The following is a 21,223-nucleotide window of genomic DNA, read 5'->3' on the forward strand; positions in this document are numbered from 1 at the left end:
AAGTTGTGAAGCATACAGCAGGCCACTATGATCTGGCACACCTTCTTTGGTGAGTAGAATAGGGATCCACTTGTCATATGGAGGCACCAGAACCTGGCCTTCAGGAGGGCGAAGGTCCGCTCGATCACCATCCTAGTTCGCCCATGGGCCTCATTGTAGCGTTCCTCTGCCCTTGTCCTGGGATTCCTCACTGGGTTCAGTAGCCATGACAGGTTGGGTTAACCAGAGTCACCTGCAAATGGCGAGGGGCATCTGTTAGACACACACTAACCTGGAGGGATAACCCCAGACCCAGACAACCATTCCCACTGACTAGCTTCCAGGTGCTCACCTAATAGCCACACACGGTCCCTCTGGAGTTGACCCATCATATAAGGGATGCTGCTATTCCGCAGGATGTAGGCGTCATGCACTGAGCCAGGGAACATGGCATTCACATGGGAGATGTACTGGTCTGCCAAACATACCATCTTTACATTCATAGAATGATAACTCTTCCAGTTTCTGTACACCTGTTCACTCCTGTGGGGGGGGGGAACCAAAGCCACATGGGTCCCATCAATGGCACCTATGATGTTGGGGATATGTCCCAGGGCATAGAAATCACCTTTCACTGTAGGCAAATCCTCCACTTGAGGGAAAACGATGTAGCTCCGCATGTGTTTCAGAAGGGCAGACAACACTCTGGACACTACGTTGGAAAACATAGGCTGGGACATCCCTGATGCCATGGCCACAGTTGTTTGAAATGACCCACTTGCAAGGAAATGGAGCACTGACAGCACCTGCACTTGAGGGGGGATTCCTGTGGGATGGCGGATTGCTGACATCAGGTCTGGCTCCAACTGGGTACACAGTTCCTGGATTGTGGCACGGTCAAGCCTGTAGGTGAATATCAAGTGTCTTTCCTCCATTGTCGACAGGTCCACCAACGGTCGGTACACCGGAGGATGCCGCCATCTCCTCACATGTCCCAGCGGACGGTGCCTATGAAGGACAACAGCGAGCACAGAGTCAAACAACTCAGAGGTACGTACCCACAGTTTACCCAGAACACCAATCATACACAAAAGGTGGCCTGTATGTGTGTTGAGTCTAGGCCTAGGTATGTGTGACGCAGTTGAAAATGAAGCCATGTGGGCCCCTGAAATGGCGGCTGCCTGACCTCTAAAGTGGGACAATGGGATGTGAGGTAACTGCGCTGGCATTGTACACCGTCGCGGTAGGCAGTCGAAGACCACGGCTCAATGCTGCATTGGTTAACATTGGACTCTATAGGTCCCAGGACCCCCTACCAGCACCGCCCTCCCAGCAGCCCCTCAGCCTTTGCCCCGTGCCCGCTCACCCAGGAGGGTGGCAATCACCTTTGCCCCAGGCATCTCAGGCCCTGCCCCTGTCACCCCTTCTGCCCTCAGTGAGGAGGCCATTGACCTCCTCAGGTCCCTCACTGTTGGGCAGTCTACCATTTTGAATGCCATCCAGGGTGTAGAAAGGCAGTTGCAATAAACTAATGCATTCCTGGAGGGCATTCATTCTGGTCAGGCGGCCCTTCACCGAGCTTTTCAAACTCTGGCCTCAGCACTGATGGCAGCCATTGTCCCCATCTCTAGCCTCCCCCTCCAACTTCCTCCACCCAGACCCAATCCCCTGTACCTCTGCCTATCCCAAGCACACCATCAGACCAGCCTGCACACAACTCAACACACAAGGGAATCTCAGGCAAACATAAGCACCACACATCCCACAGGCACTCACGCAAGCAACACACACATGCAGACACACCAACATCCACTGCCTCCACTGTGTCCCCCTCCTCCTCGTCTCCCTCCTCCCTCACAGTCTCGTCTACACTCACACCTGGATGCACTACCTCTACAGCCACTACATCCCTCACCAGCACACCCACCAGCACACCCCGCTCACGTGCAGTCACCACCCCCACTACCATTCACACATCCCCTGTGTCCTCTCCCAGTGTGTCTGTGACGTTCCCTCCCAAGATACACAAACGCAGGCACACACCCACCCAACAGCCATCCACCTCACGACAGCCTCCAGCGCATGCACCTTCACCCAAAGTCACCAAACGAACACCTCCTACTACCACCACCTCTTCCTCCACTCCCAAACCCCCTCTAGCTACCCATCCCAGTGTGTCCAAAAATCTTTTCCTGTCCACCCTTGACCTTTTTCCCACACCTCCCCCACCCCTTCCATCTCATAGGTCCCGAAGTAGCACCTCAGCCAAAACATCTCCGGCATCAGTGGTGCCTGTAGTCACCAGTATGTGGAGTGCACCGGCTACCAGGACAGCCAGTGTGGCACGGACCAACAGCACAGGCAGTCCCCCACCTGTGAAGCATCAGAAGTTGGCCAGTGCCCGGCGGGAGAGGGGGAAGCCTCCAGCCACCAAAGCCGCTCCCAGGGGTCCCGGTGGGAGTGTGGAGTCAGCTGTGACACCTTCCAAGGTGGGGAAGGGCCACAAGAAACCCGGCAAGTCTGAGAAGAGCTGCACGGCGGAGAAGACCGCCATCATCCCCGCTGCCCAGGAGGCCACCACCAGCCCAGCCCAGCTGTCCAGGAGGCCACTGCCAGCCCCAGCCCAGCTGCCCAGGAGGCCACCGCCAGCCTCAGCCGCCCAGGAGGCCACCGCCAGCACCAGTCCCGCTGGGCCATGAAGGACCGCCAGCAAAAGCCCCACTGGGCCATGAAGGACCGCCAGCAAAAGCCCTGCTGGGCCACGAAGGACCGCCAGCAAAAGCCCTGCTGGGCCATGAAGGACCGCCAGCACAAGCCCCGCTGGGCCATGAAGGACTGCCAGCAAAAGCCCCGCTGGGCCATGAAGGACCGCCAGCAAAAGCCCCGCTGGGCCATGAAGGACCGCCAGCAAAAACCCCGCTGGGCCATGAAGGACTGCCAGCAAAAGCCCCGCTGGGCCATGAAGGACCGCCAGCAAAAGCCCCGCTGGGCCATGAAGGACCACCAGCAAAAGCCCTGCTGGGCCATGAAGGACCGCCAGCACAAGCCCTGCTGGGCCATGAAGGACCACCAACTCAAGCACCACTGAAAAGGGCACCGCCAAGTCAAGCACCGCTGAACAGGGCACCGCCAACTCAAGCCCCACTGAACAGAGCACCGCCAACTCAAGCACCGCTGAACAGGGCACCGCCAACTCAAGCCCCGCTGAACAGGGCACCGCCAACTCAAGCACCGCTGAACAGGGCACCGCCAACTCAAGCACCGCTGAACAGGGCACCGCCAACTCAAGCTCCACTAGCCCATGAGCGGCAGGGGCACTGACGCAACTGGGTCCGTCACGGGGTGAGTGATGCACTCTGGGCACCAGTCCCCCTCCAGAACCAGTGGAGAGATCCATCCACTACCTCTGTCCTTCACAAGATGAAGCACTCTGGGCACCATGCCCCCTCCAGAACCAGTAGAGACATCCATCCACTACCTCTGTTCTACACAAGATAAAGCACTCTGGGCACCAGTCCCCCTCCAAAACCAGTGGAGAGATCCATCCACTACCTCTGTCCTTAACAGGATGAAGCACTATGGGCACCAGTCCCCCTACAGAACCAGTGGAGAGATCCATCAACTACATCTGTCCTTCACAGGATGAAGCACTCTGGGCACCAGTCCCCCTCCAGAACCAGTGGAGAGATCCATCCACTAGCTCTGTCCTTCACAGGATAAAGCACTCTGGGCACCAATCCCCCTCCAGAACCAGTGGAGACATCCATTCACTACCTCTGTCCTTCACAGGATGAAGCACTCTGGGCACCATGCCCCCTCCAGAACCAGTGGAGACTGGTATCCACTTGAGAGACTGTGGCTTTCCACTCCCCAGGATTGAACAGTGGGCAACCCACCCACTTTAGAGACTTGAGAGACTGTGGCTTTGCACTCCCCAGGATTGAACAGTGGACAAGCCACCCACTGTAGAGACTTGAGAGACTGTGGCTTTGCACTCCCCAGGATTGCACAGTGGGCAACCAACCCACTGTAGAGACTTGAGAGACTGTGGCTTTGCACCCCCCAGGATGGAACAGTGGGCATGTGGCCCCCTCGTGGATTTGGCGTCGTGCACTCAAGCGGCTGAGGTGCCCCCCCTTTCCCTCCCCCTGAGGGGCCTGTTTTCTTGGTATCTGATGCCCCTGCAGTGTTCTCTCCGTCATGGTCGGGGATCTTGTGTGGGCCTCGCCCATACCGTGGGGTCCCAGTGTTCCACGGACTTTCTTTGTGCAGTACCTGGACTACTATGCCTGGTATTTATTGTGTACATGGTGTATATTTATATCTTTCTGCCTACTTGTTTGTAATATATTCCGATGGTTACACTCATTTTCTTTGGTCTTTGCATTCTTCCAGGGGGGTTGGGGGGGTGTAACTGTGATGTATTGATATGCATTAGTGTGTGTTGTAGTGGGTGAGGGTGGGGGTGGGGGTTTTGCGTGTGTGTGTCCCTGTTTTTTCCCTCCCCCCTCCCCTGTGTCGTAGGTGCAGTACTCACCGTGGTCTTCGCCGCCGGCGTTCGTGCTCCTGGTAGAGGAGCAGGAAGACTATCGCAGGTAGGATTTGGAGATCCGGTTCCATGGTGTCCTCGTTCCTCGTGGAGTGTGTAGAGGTGAGCGTTTTCCCTTCGAAATTCCTGTTTCCACCATGTTTTTATCCGTGGTGAATCCGCCCCGGAAAAGGTGGCAGATTGGCCTGTCATAATAGTGTGGGCGGTACATTGTCTCCCGCCTGTCTGTTGGCAGTGACCACCGCGCTGTTTGTTTGTACCACCCTGGTGGTCTGAGTGTTAAAGTGGCTGTCTTTGTTGGTGGTTTCCGCCACGGTCGTAATTGCAATTTTTTTACCGCCGGCCTGTTGCCGGTCTTACCGCCACTTCAACACCGTCCGCCAGGGTTGTAATGACCACCAATGTCTCACCACATCGTTTGGTCACTTACCATAAATCAATATCAGTAAGAGATGTGATGGTGCACAGTGAAATCAAGGTAGGTCTTAAGCAGGGTGGTTGGCCAGCAGAACAGATGGGTTTCTACACATGCGGGAAACGTAAAGCATGTGGGGTGGCAGGAACATGAAAACGTATTTATTGCCCAATGGACAGTGCAGGCAGATTAATAAATTGATCACATGCAATAGTGATTTCTGTGTTTATGTTCTTGAGTGCCCATGTGGTCTACGTTATTTTGGAAGCACCATTTTTCCTGTTGAGGTATTGCACCTCTCTCCTAGCTTTCCACAGACTTTCAGCATGCACTTTTATTTTTTGGGAGCAGCAGTTCTATGAAATAGCACTTGGATATGGAATGCAGAATGTGAAAAATGTTTGGAACTGTGATGCCTTTTATGCTCTTTGAGCATTATAAAGATTACGTACTGGAGAGTCAAACAATGAACATTAATTTGCATTATTGGATTTGTATTTCAGACTAATGAACCACGTGGTGATGATTGAAAAACACTGTGAGGAAGTACACCAGTTTCAAATTACCTGTAATCAAGGCATTAGCTGAAATGCCTCAGGATTGAGAACTCACAATTTCTGCTGCTCTGAAGGGTGAATAAAATGCTTGAATTTGCTGTGGATTGGTGCCTCGGCCTTCTGTTGTCATTGAAATGGGATGCTTTGATCTTTGCCGCAGCCACTCTGGATTGTCTGTGGCCCCGTATGGAGCAATTTTGGAGATGGGATGTATATATATTAAAATCAACAAACATATTAACAAAGGCATATATCACATTTAGTTAAAAAAAAGAAATTAAAAAATGTTAATAAATATCCATTTTTATGGAAACAGTACATATTAAAGGAAAAATAGAAATGATGAAAAACTGGCAAAAGTGTTTGACTTCAAAGGAGTCAGAATTAATATTCAACTCCAATTCTGCAAAAGCAAAGACTTTTGTACTTTGGAGGTGTTAGATTAGGGGGTTCATTACGAGTTTGGTAGTCTGACCACCAGACCGTCATGGTGGTGGCCGTCAAACGACCACCAATATGGCTGTCTCATAGACTGTCATATTATGAGTTACACAGCTGGGTTCTGCCAAAACCAAGCTAAAAATCCAAGACTTCCAGGACACAGGAGGGTGGAAAATAGACGGTTCAACCACCAACACCTCCAACAAGTCAACCAAGCAACAAACCTATTATGACTTACAAATCACAATGGCAGTTCTTCCATTGTAGACATCCAATGGCAGCACGAACTGCGGCGGTCACCGCCAGTAATATACAACACCACAATCAATAGATTCAAAATCCACACTCATATCACACAGCCACGCACCCAGCATACCTACAAACTGCACAATAACACACACCCCTTTACACGCCACAATCCTTTGCATCTACACTGCCACACAGAAGCCAGATCCCAAAATCCGAAACAGTATCAAAGATTAGGCCCCCTCCAACTTTCAAAGAGCAACTATCCCACACCCGTACAACACACTCACCACTAGAAATAGCACCTCTACACATCATTTACTAACCATCACATCCTCACCAAACAGCACCTACATCCCATCATCCTTGTACAGTGTTGGCCACCACCACAACATCACCATAAAACATCCCCATTTCACAGACATTAAGGATTAAATTATCAGTGTAGAACCACACTTATTTGGAGCCCAAGTCCAACAGATGACAATTGTGAGGAAAATGGAAATGTGGCAAAGAATAACCAAAAGGGTGAATTTTGTAGGCAGCCACCCACGCACAAGGGAGGATATCAGGAAGAGATGGAACAACCTCAAGGGGGAATTTGCATTCAATGTCAGCCAGGCACCAGCTGGTGGTACTCAAGACTGGCAGTGGTCCCCCACCTCCTCCCAGACAGTTCACATCATGGGAAGAGAAGGTTTTGGCCATTCTGCAGCCTGTGGGCTTGACAGGAATACCTGGGGAAGTCAAGTCAGGTAAGTCACTACACCAATAAAGCCACTAAATGTATTGTCATGCATGCTCACTGATCACCCTTTGCTACCTTAACAGTCAACCCACTCACAACCACTGTGTCCAACTGTCTGAGTACCCCTGTCTGGCATCCCACATGTGAAATTATTTCACCTGGGGGCACAGCATCTGTGTATGACGTGGGTAGTACAGGGACTGACAGCACCACAACTCCCAGCAGGCACTGGTCCAGCATTAAGAAAACCACAACAGCGCACCATATTGAAAATAGCCTTGCATGTAAACTGAACAATGGAGAATACTCACCTGAATGCTCCACAATTGTACAGTCTGTGGGAATGACAGCAATGCTATGGGCATTTGCTAGTACAATACCACTAACACATAGCTACAACCAGTGCCGGCTTTAGGGCAGTGCAAAAGGTGTGGTCGCACTGAGTGCTGACCTGAATTGGGGTGCGCTGACCTCAGGGGAGCATTGTGTTGAGCAATAACTTAGAAACTTGTGATTTAAAAACACTTGTTGAAAAGTCCCTTTTGCAACTAGCCTTCAGGAAGCAATTAAAATGTCAAGATACTTCTTGTGATTAATGTTCCTTCTAGGTAGAGAGATGGGAGTTTAGTCTAGGGGCAGCATTGACTCGTCATAAAGTAGACTAGATGGTCAATGTGCCTGCTCGAGAGAACAGAACTATGGCCCTCATTATGACCCTGGCGGTAAATCCCGCTTACCGCCACGCTGACGGCCGCCAACTTACCGCGGTGTCGGCAGATATCCGTTCACCATATTATGACACACACACACCAATCCGACAAAATACAGCCACATACACAAATCCGCCAGACAGGAGCTCAGTGATAAAGTGGTGGTATCAAAGCCCATACCGGTACGCCAACACAACAACGCCCATCACATTATGACCCACATATCACCACAGCGGACATTCACCGGCGGTAAACCATTGGCAGTACATAACGCTGTGCTCACAATGGACACCCACAGACAAAACAACACCACATTGGACAATTCAAACAACACACACCTGACAACCATACACACACCATTCCCACACACCCACACCACTATAAAACCCACACCCACATTACACATAACCCTTTATGAATACCAATAGGAGCCACCAGACTGACACCAAAACCACTGCCACAACTACATACACACACCACTCACACCCATACATCCCTCACGCACCCCATTTCACACACCCCAACACATTACACAACACACCCTCACCAACACACATCACATAACATCCATGGAACCACAAAGGCACCCCCTTTTCACTGAGGAGGAGTTAAGAGTAATGGTGGAGGAAATCGTGAGGGTAGAGCCACAGCTCTTTCAAGCACAGGTGCAGTTGATATCTCTAGCCAGGAGGATGAAGCTATCGCAGAGAATCATTGACAGGGTCAACGCCGTGGGACAGCACCCAAGAACAAGGGATGACATCAGGAAGAGGTGGAATGACTTACTGGGGAAGGTACATTCCATAGCAGCAAGACACAGCTCGCTATCCAGAGGACTGGCAGTGGACCCCCACCTCCTCCCCCCACAGCTCACAGCATGGGAGGAGCAAGTCTTGGCAATACTGCATCCTGAGAGCCTGTCCGGAGTTGGAGGATGACTAGACTCTGGTAAGTCTACTCTCTACTATTATCACCCCCTACCTGCATGCCATCACCTACCCTCACTCCCATCACTCCAGTACATCTCACACACACCATCATCACATCTTGCTAATCCCAATGCCAAGCCCTGCATACTATACCAATGCATGGACACCCATAACAGCCCTGCATGGACACTCATCACAGCATTGAGAACTAACAATCCCACCATACAACAACATAAACAAGTAAAAGCTGGCAGGGCAACAACAACCATTGAGGGGAAGCCAGGGATGTACAGATCTAACAGACAAGCATAATACATCACTTACATTCCCACAGGTACCCCAGCCAATGTCAGCGGAGAGGAGTTGCCAGCACTATTGAGTCCCCAACAGAAGAGGCCCACAATGATGACAGTAACTCTGGACTTCAGGATCTGGACAACCTACCTGGCCCATCAGAGATCTCTGGACAACCTTTTACCCAGGCCCAGTCACAGACCACCACAGAGCCTCCACCATCAGGAAACAACACCACAGCACCCACACAGCATACCCACACCTCTGTCCCCAGGACACGTCAATCAGCAGTGTACCCACCTCTTCAGGGACCCCAGGCTACACCTCGTACCCAAGACAATCAGGGACCTGGGGTCAGTGGCAGTGGGCACACAGTTCAGGGGACAGAGGCACAGGCCAACAGGGACACTAGGAGGACTGCTGTGCACCGGGGGAGGACAGGACCAGGGAACTGACTCTCCAGGAGGCATTCTCTGAGATCCTATCAGCATTCCCAAGACACGATTGGAGAGATCCTAGATAACGTGCAGGAGAACAGGTGGCTGCAGGAGGGACAGTTCCAGGGGATCAGGGAGGACTTTCAGGCCATCAACAACACCCTGATCTCCATAGCAGGGGTGCTGGCAGACATGGCCAACATTATGAGGGAGGCAGTCTCGAGCCAGCCGGCCCCTGCTACTAGCCAGTCATCTGAAGAGCCTTCCACTTCCGCTGACACTTTTGGCCAGGATGCCCTGCCACAGGACTCACAGGCCACCAGCACCTCTCCCCCTGCAGAGGGTGAACCACCCGCAAACAATCCCTGCGATCCAGACAGAAGCCAGAGACACTTGCCAACACCCCGTCAGGAAATGAGACTCTCCTGATTGTCCCTCTTGTGTCTCATTCAGTCACCTTGTCCACCTTGAACTGCCAATCCTCCCCTTCCTATGGTCCTTTGGACAATGCAACTGTGCTAAAAACAGACTGGAACAATACCATGGAGTTTCCTCCATCGTCACCCAATCCCATGGCATATTCACCTCTAGATATTAGCACTTCAATAAACACCCTTTGATAGAAATCGATTTTAAGTATGTCATGTATTTCAAATATGTATTGATTGAAACAGGAACCAACATTGCAAATGAATTGTACATAGAATGACGTAGAATTAATGATCAGTAGCTGGCTGTTGTGATCACACCAGGAGTATTTGTCAAATCACCAACATCTGGAAAATGAATAGCCAGAGGGAACAGTAAGTGGACATAGAAGTGGGAAATACCAGCATACCAATGCCACATAGAATACAACCAAAGTTATTGAAATGTAACGTTACACTGTCTCACCCATGTGTCATTGGAAGTACGGACTGATTACAGAGGTTCTGATGTCCTCATCCTCATCCTCTGCCTCCTCATCCTCACTGTCCACAAGGTCCACTTCTGCCACAGGGGCATCTCCAGTTTCCTCCTCCTGCAGAAAAGGGCAATGGCATCTCACGGCCAGGTTGTGCAACATGCAGCATGCCACCACTAGCTGGCAGACCTTCTTGGGTGAGTAGCACAGGAATCTACCTGTTAGATGAGGCACCGGAACCTGGCCTTCAGGAGGCCAAAGGTTCTCTCAATTATCCTTCTGGTTCGCTCATGTGCTTCATTGTAACGTTCTTCTGCCCATCTCCTGGCATTCCTCACAGGGGTCAGCAGACATGATAGGTTTGGGTAACCAGAGTCACCTGTAGATATTGAGGGACAACATTTAGCCACACACTATCCTGTACGGCCAACACCATAGCCATACACCAACATGCACTGGGTGGGAACCAGGGCTCACCTATTAGCCACACCCTCTGTAGTTCGGCCATGACATTTGGGATGCTGCTATTCCTTAGAACAAAGGCAACATGCACCGACCCAGGATACTTAGCATTAACGTGCGAGGTGTACTGGTCCGCCAAGCATACCATCTGCACATTTATACGATTCCTGAACACCTGTTCATTATGGCGGGGGGTACAAATGCAATATGTGTTCCGTCAATTGCACCAATTATATTGGGGATATGTCCCAATGCATAAAACTCAGCCTTCAGAGTGGCCAAATCGTCCACCTGGGCAAAAACAATGTAGCTGCAAATGTGTTTTTTATCAGGGCAGATAACACTCTTGTCAGCAGTATTGAGAAAATTGGCTGTGACATTCCTGCTGCCAAGGCCACTGTCACTTGGAACAAACCAGTTGCCAGGAAATGGAGAACTGATAGCACTTGCACAAGAGGGGGGATCCCAGTGGGATCACGGATAGCTGATATCATGTCAGGCTCCAATTGGGCACACAGCTCTGTGATTGTGGCCCTGTCCAGTCTATTGGTAAGTATTATGTGCCTGTCCTTCAGTGTAGCCAAGTCCACCAGGGGTCTGTACACGGGGGTATGTCTCCATCTCCTATTCATCCGCAGCTGTAGGAATCTAAGGGACACAAGAGTGAGCAGGCTGTCACAAACTGAACAATGGAGCCACAACAGTGGTCTGCAATCGGGAACATGTAATGGGTCAGTGTAATTTGTCAAGTATGTGCCTATTTTTCCTGTGATGCAGTATTAATCCATATGCCTGCCCCCCCACTGAAATGGCGTCAGCCTGTCCTGTGTAGAAGGACAGGTGGAAGTGAGGTAATGCCACTGAAGTTTTACGCTGTGGCGGGAGGCAGTCAGGAAACCACCATGCAACTCCTCATTGGTTCTAATTGGGCCCTATGGGGTACAGTGGCCAATGGTGATCTACACCGGCGGTGACAGTATGCACCGCCGCAGACGTGACCACCATTTTCTGTCTGATTCCTAACTTGTTTCCTAACCTTCCATAGGAGAGGACCCACACTGCATGTGCTGCTGTGACCTCTGCCTGGAACCTACAATGGCCCCTGCGACCGGGGAAATGGCACCAGCCTTTATTTCAGAGGAATTGGAGAGACTGGTGAATGGAGTTCTACCCAAGTACGGACTGCTGTATGGGCCTCCAGACCAACAGGTAAGTACACTGTGGGCACGATGCATTTGGCATGAATGTATGGAGGTGCGTGTGAAGGCATCATGTATGGGGAGTGGGATTTCCTCCTGGCTGGGTACACATTGAGCGCTGGGCTATGTGTGTGCCAATAGTGCTGGAAACATGCATGGTGGGCCTTTTGTATTACTGGCTAGACTGTTTGTCTAATGGTGTTGTCCTGTCTGTAGTGCCTCTGCAGGTCAGCGCCAATAAAAAGAAGGGCATATGGCATGCCATCGCCAAGGAGATGCGGACCTATAGTGTCTATGGCAGGCAGAGCACCCACTGTCACAAACAGTGTGAGGAATTGAGACTCTGGGCACGGAAGACTGCGGAGGCCCAGCTGAGGATGGCCTCCCAACGAGGAAGGGGTGCCTATCGAACCCTGACCCCCCTGATGGCCAGTATACTGGCGGTGGCCTAGCCAGACCTGGATGGGTGCTTGAGGGCATCACTGCAGCCACAAGGGGGTGAGTACAGTGGCCATCATTGAAGGAACCAGCTGGAGGGTGGTGGGTGTGTGTCAGTGGCTACCTCTAGGCCAGGCCGGGCATAGCAGCATAGGTCCTCTGGAGGCAAGGGTTCTGAAGGAGAACAACTGCCTATCTAGCATATTAGCATCCACTATTGGTCAGGGCTGCGTGGGTCCCAGGTGTACTTCAGTTGGCGGTGTGTGCTCCTCCTACTGCCTTGGTGGCTAGCAATATCACTGGTAGTACAATGCATAGTGCATAGGCCTGTGCCCTGTGTGTTAGGGTGCTATGAACGAGAACGGTGGTATTAGTGCAGTCATTGACCCAGTGTATCCTTTGTCTCTCTCCCACCTTTCTTGTTTTGTCATCCTCTCCTTATTTGTATTAGCATCATCTGGTGGAGGAACAGAGGCACCAACGACGGAGGGAGCTGCATCCCAGAGGAGCCAGAAGGCAGAGTCCACCGATGCTGAGGGCACCAGTGGGACGGAGGGCGAGGGGAGCACCACGGCGGAGACTGGAGGGGACAATACAGACTCTGATACATCCTCTGATGGAAGCTCCCTGGTAGTGGCGGACACCTCTATGACCACCCCAGCTACAGGTACAGCCGCCACCCCGTACCAGCATCTCCCTCCCAGCAGCCCCTCAGTGAGTTGCCTGTGCCCGCTCACCTAGGACGGTGGGCATCTCCTTCGCCCCAGGCACCTCAGGTTCTGCCCCAGTAATCCCTGCTGCCCTGAGTGAGGAGGCTATTGACCTCCTGAGATCCATCTCTGTAGGGCAATCAACCATTGTGAATGCCATCCAGGGCCTAGCAGCCCAGGTGCAACAATCTAATGTATTCCTGGAGGGCATTCACACTGCATTGGCAGCCCAACAGAAATCAATCCAGGCTCTGGCCTCCTCTCTGATGGCAGCCATTGTCCCTGTTCCTACCGTCTCCCCTCCAACTTCCACTTCCCAGACCCATTCTCCTCAACCCCAACCCATCCCAAGCACACACACAGACGAGCATGCACACAAGGCAACACCCAAGAGTGTCACAGGCAAACACAAACACCACACTTCATACAAACACCATCCAGTTGCAGACACAAGAACATCCACTGTCTCCACTGTCACCCCCTCCTCCACCACCTCCCACCCAGTTACGTCCACACTCACACCTGCATGTACTACGTCATCATCTAAGACCAGCATCATCAGCACACCAAGTAGAACACATACCTCACTGGCAGACACCTCCACAACATCCATGCACATGTCCCCTGTGTCCTCTCCCACAGTGTCTGTCCCCCCTCCTAAAGTACACAAACACAAGCACTCAGACACCCAACAGCCATCCACCTCACAGCAGCATACAACCCATGTACCTGCACCCAAATCCAGCAGACAAATACCTCCAACAACCACTCCCTCATCCTCCAATCCATTTCTTCTCACTCTTCCAGCCCCAATGTCCCTAAAAAGCTTTTACTTTTTACCATTGACCTCTTCCCTCCCCGTCTCCCCATCCTGCACGTATGGCCAGGGTACCAAGAACCCAGCCAGGCACCTCAGCCAAACAGTCCACGGGCCCCGTCCCATCAGCATCTACTTGTGGTGGAATGGATTCCAGGCCACAAATACTGAAGGGGAAGGAGCCTGCACCAGCCAGCAGAAAGGGGAAGGAACCTGCACCAGCCATCAAAAAGGGGAAGGGGCCTGCACCAGCCAGCAGGAAGGGGAAGGAGCCTGCAGCAGTCATCACAAATGGGAAAGAGCCTGCACCAGCCAGCAGAAAGGGAAAGGAACCTGCAGCAGCCAGAAGAAAGAGGAAGGAGCCTGCAGCAGCCAGAAGAAAGGGGAAGGAGCATGCACCAGCAGCTGTCACAGAGCCCCCACTGCCAGACGTGGTTGTGTAGCCAAGAGTGTGTGTAGGGGCTGAGCAGGAGCCTCCCACTACCAGCATTACCAAAGTGCAGCCAATAGTGAGTGCAGGGGCTGAGCAGGAGCCTCCCACTACCAACATCACCATAGTGCAGCCAACAGTGAGTGCAGGGGCTGAGCAGGAGGCTCCCACTACCACCATCACCACAGTACAGCCAACAGTGAGTACAGGGGCTGATCAGAAGCCTTCCACTTCCACCACCACCACAGTGCAGCCATCACCGCTGGCGGACGCTATGTAGTCCACCCTCCAGAGGATACTGTTTTGGTCTGGCCCCTCCAGAACCAGTGGGCAAGATACCCACTCAAGAGACTGTGGCCTTGCACTCCCCAGGACCAAGAACACAGCATGTTGCCCTCTCCAGAACCAGTGGTGATGACACCCACTCAAGAGACTGTGGCCTTGCACTCCCCAGGACCAAGCACAGGGCATGTTGCCCCCTCCAGAACCAGTGGGGATGACACCCACTCGAGAGACTGTGGCCTTGCTCTCACCAGGGCCAGGCACAGGGCATGTTGTCCCCTCCAGAACCAGTGGGGAAGACACCCACTCGAGAGACTGTGGCCTCGCACTCCCCAGGACCAAGCACAGTGCATGTTGCCCACTCCAGAACCAGTGGTCTTGTTTCTGTATCCAGCTGAGGCGCCCCCCCACCACTCCCCCTGAGGTGCCTGCCTATTTGCTAACTGATGCCCCTGCAGTGTTCTCTCCAAATTGGTGGAGGGATCGAGTGGAGCCTTGGACTTTGGCCTGTGTCCATGTGGCCCCTGTGAACTGAGGCCTGGGCACTGTCCCTTTCTTGTACATTTGTACATATCTGTTGCATTGCCAAATACATTTTTTACTTATAATGTTGATCTTATTACAATCACTTTAATCTATTCCTGTTGTCCTTGCATTATTCAGGAGATTTACGGGGATGAATTGTTTTTGTAATGCATCTGGTTGTGTGTATGGCGTGTGTGTGTGTGGGGTGTGCACGGTGCGCTCCCCCCTCCCTTGTGTGCTAGGCGGCTGGATTCACTGTCTTCGCCGGCGTTGGTTGGAGCATAACGTAGAAGACTATGGGGAAGACGTGCAGTTCAGGTTCCATGGCGGCGTGGTTCTTCCCTGTGTCTCCAATGGTGAGTCCTTTCACTTCTGTGTTCTTTTTCTTCTAGGCTTTTGATGGCATTCGTACCGCCCCGGAAAAGGTGGCGGACAGTAGCGTCATAATATGGTGGGCAGAAGTTTGTCTTCCTCCTGGCTGTAGGCAGCTACCGCCTTGGTGGCTGTTGTTTCTGCCTTAGCAGTCGGTTTGGTACATTGGCTGTCTTTCAGAGATATCACCGCCATGGTCATAATTCGGAATGACCGGGGGCGTGGCCGGGCCACGAAACAAGATGGCCGCTTAGAGCGAGAGCTCCGTGCCGAGGCGGTCCCGGAGGGGCGACGGGGGCGAGAAGACAGCCGGACAACACACCGGGTTCGGTGCCCCTCCACCCTTACAACAGCGGCGACACGGAATCATGTCCGGGGACCCCGTGGGAGCGGGACGCAAGGCAGGAAACTCGCAACTCGCCCCAGGCTGATAAGGCCTGACAAAAGGGGCGGAGTCGCGTCTTCGGAAGACCGGGGACGGCGTGCCCGCAGCGGCAAGGAGCAAGCTGTACAGGCCGCAGGGACTGCGGGAGCCGTAACGACCCGCATCCATCTCCCTACAACGCCAACAAACACCCGTGGACCTTCGACCCCCCACAGGGAGACGGGGAGACGCAGCAAAGGGGTGCGGCCCCTTCGACAGCCGGGAGAGAAACCCGGTCAGAGAGGTAGGATCGAATCTCTCCAAACTAAGAACGGCATCGCTGGAGGTAGAGTCACGACTTCTCCCCTATTTTCCATCACAGAGGGACAACAAAAACCCTCCCGCTGGGATAATAAACTTTCGCCCTCCTCCCTCCAGACAACTAATACTGAGGAGGGCAGAGGGGCACGACGGGAGGCACGTGGGGGCAAAGAGACGAGAGGGGTGAGCGATTGGAGGGGCATCGGAGATGAAGAGAGCCAGAGGGAGCCAAGAGAACAGAGATACAGGAGAAGGGAGAGGACTGGCACCAGCGTAAGCCACCGAACATCTATATCCTTATCGGAATCCACGGAGGGAATCTCGGGCCCCACGTCGCCAGACTCTGTGGACAATTGAGGCGATGCCCGGCAACAAACCGAACCATAAACCTGTCGGCAAGCCTGCACGACAACTATTATTCTCAGAAGCGCTACAACACAAACGCCTAACCCCCACGAAGATAAACCCTCAAACATCTCCACCTTTAAACGAGTCCACCACGATGTCTGATAAAGATCAATCCACAACTATGGACAGGATACTACAAGAGAACACCACCGTCAGCCGCCGCATAGAGGGGATGGACGCCTCTATAACTTCATTGACACTAGAAACCAAATCCATGCGATCTGACATTGCAGGCTTTCAATCTGGAGTGACAGGGCTAGAACAACGCATGGGATCACTAGAGACGCAGATCAACACGTCTAAGGAGCGAGAACAAGACTTCATCTACCTCAGGAGCAAACTAACGGACATGGAGGACAGGAGCTGGAGAGACAATATCCGCGTACTTGGGATCCCGGAAAACGAAGAAGGCTCGGATATGCAGGCTTTTCTGACCTCCACTCTTCCAAAAATGATTTCATTGGACTCTGACCCGCGTTAGAATTCCAACGGGCACACAGGATAGGCCCAAAATGCTCTGACAACTCCTCAAGGCCCCGCCCAATCATCGCATGCTTGCTGCGGCATAATCAAACCCGACAAATACTCCAAGTAGCACGCAACCACGGCCCTTTCCGAATAGACCAGCACGAGATCCGAATAACCGCCGATTACTCCAAGGAAACCAACGAACGTAGAAAGGCTTTCCTAGCCCTACGACCCCGGCTTCGCAAACTAGAGATGAAATACGGTCTCTTTGACCCTGCAAGAATGTGGGTTACCAAAAATGGAGTATCCAAGGACTTTTATAACCCCGAATTGAGACTCTTCCTTGACTCTTTCCAATCCCAGCCTATGGACTCTCTCAACACAGACAGTGAGCATGACATTGTAGGAGGCAGTGATAGGGCCGAAACCCCCCACTCAGGAATAGAAAAGGTGAAGACGGCTCTACACGACACCGGAGCTAGTCATAGAGGTAGAGACATGGAGAGACTAACCAGATCATATGATGACAGGGGTCAGATTTTACACGCAGTAGTAACCCACACCCAACTATCGGAAAGAGACAAATCCCGCTCCCCTTTAAAGCCTACAACTGGGTCTTCTTGAGAAGGTAACGCGACAAGACGACTTGTGGGACTATCGCTGGAGAGTCGAAAATAACAACTATAGACTCTGCGGCAGGATGAGTACCTTTCCAGATCATATGTGTTCTATTATTGTAATTGTCTAAGACTGCTAGTATCAGTGTTAAAACCAGATACATGAAAAACCTATGCTCTTTATGACTAGAGCCGAGGCCCTATAAAGGAAAACTACCAGTAAATCATTATTTGCCCTCAGTACACAACAGATGATGATTATTAGAACAGGGATCAGACCCCATCAACTCCCTGTATGTTGAATAAGAGCCCGGTCCCGACCCTATAACCCTATAACAAGGTAACAAGGTATCAGGGGCATTAAACAGATAACAAAAATAAACACTAATTAACTATCATGGTACTTACCTTATATTCCATACACTACAAAATATCTCATGGTAGTAAATAACAAAGTATGTGAAACCTCCCTAATACACACCACACTCGACCAGCGCTGACATTAGGACTGTTTAGCCCCCATTATCACCTCAAGGGATGGTACTAGACCACGAAAAGATAAATTAATTCCAATACAGGGACACACAATATGATATAACCTGAGACATATCAAAGCTCCCATTACTTGACTTTACTTTATTCTACAATAAGAAACTGGGGAAAAAATAAAAAATAGAACACGAGGACATAATACAACATAATACCTCATAACGAAGCGAAATAATATGACATTCTACACTGCCACTCCGGACCACATTATAGTATCACAATGTAAATTATAAACTATTAGCTATCCCTTTCCCCAGATGTTCGTACCTACCTCCATCCTAATCATTATTACTATCTTAACCTACCATCTACAATAGAACGACTATGATGGTGGCACATACCAAGTAAGACCTTCGTAGGTCAGTATTATGATGTAATAATACACAGCAAGGAGTTAGTAATAGGACGAGATACGCATTATCCTCGCGTAATCCGGGGCTCAGCCACACTCATTACCTATCCTACGATTAATAGTGAGACGCTTGGCACAATGGCTCCTAACATGGTAATGTGATAAGATACCAGGATATGCTATGTTGATCAACCTAATATGTCATTCAAAAGTTGTAAGGCGAGACGAGACGAGGCAGTGTTATAGTTGAATAGAAATGCTCAGGAAGTATTATATTATACTGTATATTGGTATCTTTATGTACCCATGCATACGCGAGAACTGTAATACTCTGATCTCTTTCCCCCCTCCTCCTTCGCCCTGCCCCCCCCCTCTCGCCAGCCGGTCTCGGTCTTTCTGTCTGCCCAGTCCCTACTTTAATTTACGACCCTATCTTATGAACTCTTAAACACCCTACGATACCATACAACATCAAGTACTAGGCACAACATCCTAAACACCATACCCCATCAACACCAGACACCCCCCCCTCCTCTCCAGCGCCGCCCAGGTACTATAGTTATTAACCGACCATTACTTCTGCCAATATACACTTTAGTTATATAACTAATACACTAGCCACTAACCACTGATGAACAGACCCACCTCCCGATACATAAACATAAACATAAGCACTGCTGTGTACCCCCCCCCACCCCTCCTTATCACCGACATATCGATAACTGGCTGTCTGTTATTTCCCCCCTCGCCCCCCCCGATCGAGATCGAGATCGCCCGACGGCACGAGAGCTCCGAGAGAAATCGGTCCCGCCGTTTACAGACCTAACGAACGAAGGAGGTTGGACTCCTAACCTCCCTCATCCCTATCCTTCTCCACTTCTTCCCCCAAATTGTACGCTCTCTTGCTATACTCTCAATCTCAACTTTAGCACACGCATCCATCCCTTCCCCCTCCTCCTCCCTCTTTTCTTCTCCCTCTCATTTCTCCTTGTCTTCTTTTCCCCTCATATTTCCCCTCCATCTGGTTCTTATCCTACTTATATTGCCTCTCTTCCTTCACCCTCTCCTCGCTCTTCTCTTTCTTCTCCAGAGGACTCCCTTGGCCTCCACCAGCCGCTAACCCCCGTATACAATAAAACACCGTATCATATTGAAAAACAACTCCCACTCTACCAACTAAGTCAATATCTCTCACCCTCCCTCCCCCCCCCACCAACACCAACCCCGGAACGAGGGTGCTTACTCACAATTATCCAATATGTCGAAGTCCCACCCTCAAGCGACGCGACCATTACGCATACTCTCTTGGAATGTACACGGCATGACGAGCTATGTAAAGCGGAAAAAGATACTGTCCTATCTTCAATCCAAAAAAACAGATATAGCTCTGATTCAAGAGACTCACCTTGACACTCTGGAATCCAGTAAACTTAAACGGGATTGGTTAGGGAGGATTGCCTTCAGCTGCCGTCCGACGAGTCAGGAATCTGGAAGTAACAGACCCCGCAAATGTGGAGTGGCGATACTAGTACGTAAATCCCTCCCGGTCACTATCATTAAAACCTGGAATGATACAGAAGGAAGGTATATATTTGCTAAACTAAAACTAGGGGACACTGTTTTATGCGTGGGATCCATTTACGCACCAACCGGCCCAAAACGCCCATTCCTTCTACAGCTAAATCGCTTCCTGACAGAAATCGGAACTACTCGATACATAATCGGGGGAGACTGGAATCTCATCCAAGACACCATAATGGATAGGACAGGCCCTGTTGATAAATGTAACAATCACGACAGAGCGCTTCTGACAGACCTGACCACCGACGTCGGTCTGGTGGACTGCTGGAGAATACAACACCCGAAAGATAAGGAATATACTTTCCTATCCACCGTCCATGGCACCCAATCGCGTCTGGATTATTTCTTAGTATCACACACTGTAATACCGACATCATCGCCCCGCACCTCCAGACCGTCATCAACTCTTCTTTTTCTTCTGCTACCTTCCCCGAATGCTGGAAGCACGCTGAAGTCAACGCCCTACTAAAGAAACCTACGGCTGACCCAAGCGACCTGAAAAACTTCCGCCCCATCTCTCTTCTACCTTTCCCAGCCAAGGTAATAGAAAAGACCGTCAACAAACAGCTGACCACCTTCCTGGAAGACAACAACCTGCTCGACCCTTCACAAACCGGATTCCGAACCAACCACAGCACGGAAACCGCCCTCATCTCAGTCACAGACGACATCAGAACCCTGATGGACAACGGTGAAACAGTCGCCCTCATTCTCCTCGACCTCTCGGCTGCCTTTGACACCGTCTGTCACCGCACCCTAATCACCCGCCTACGCTCCACCGGGATCCAAGGCCAGGCCCTGGACTGGATCGCCTCCTTCCTCGCTAACCGCTCCCAAAGAGTTTACCTCCCTCCGTTTCGCTCAGAACCCACCAAGATCATCTGCGGCGTACCTCAAGGCTCATCGCTCAGCCCGACACTCTTCAATGTCTACATGAGCCCCCTCGCCGACATCGTACGCAAGCAGGACATCATCATCACCTCCTACGCCGACGACACCCAACTTGTACTCTCCCTCACCAAGGACCCCGCCAGCGCCAAGACCAACCTACAAGAGGGTATGAAGGACGTCGCAGATTGGATGAGGCTCAGCCGCCTAAAGCTGAACTCTGAAAAAACG

Source organism: Pleurodeles waltl, chromosome 1_2 (assembly GCF_031143425.1).
Source record: "Pleurodeles waltl isolate 20211129_DDA chromosome 1_2, aPleWal1.hap1.20221129, whole genome shotgun sequence".
NCBI classification, from domain to species: domain Eukaryota; kingdom Metazoa; phylum Chordata; class Amphibia; order Caudata; family Salamandridae; genus Pleurodeles; species Pleurodeles waltl.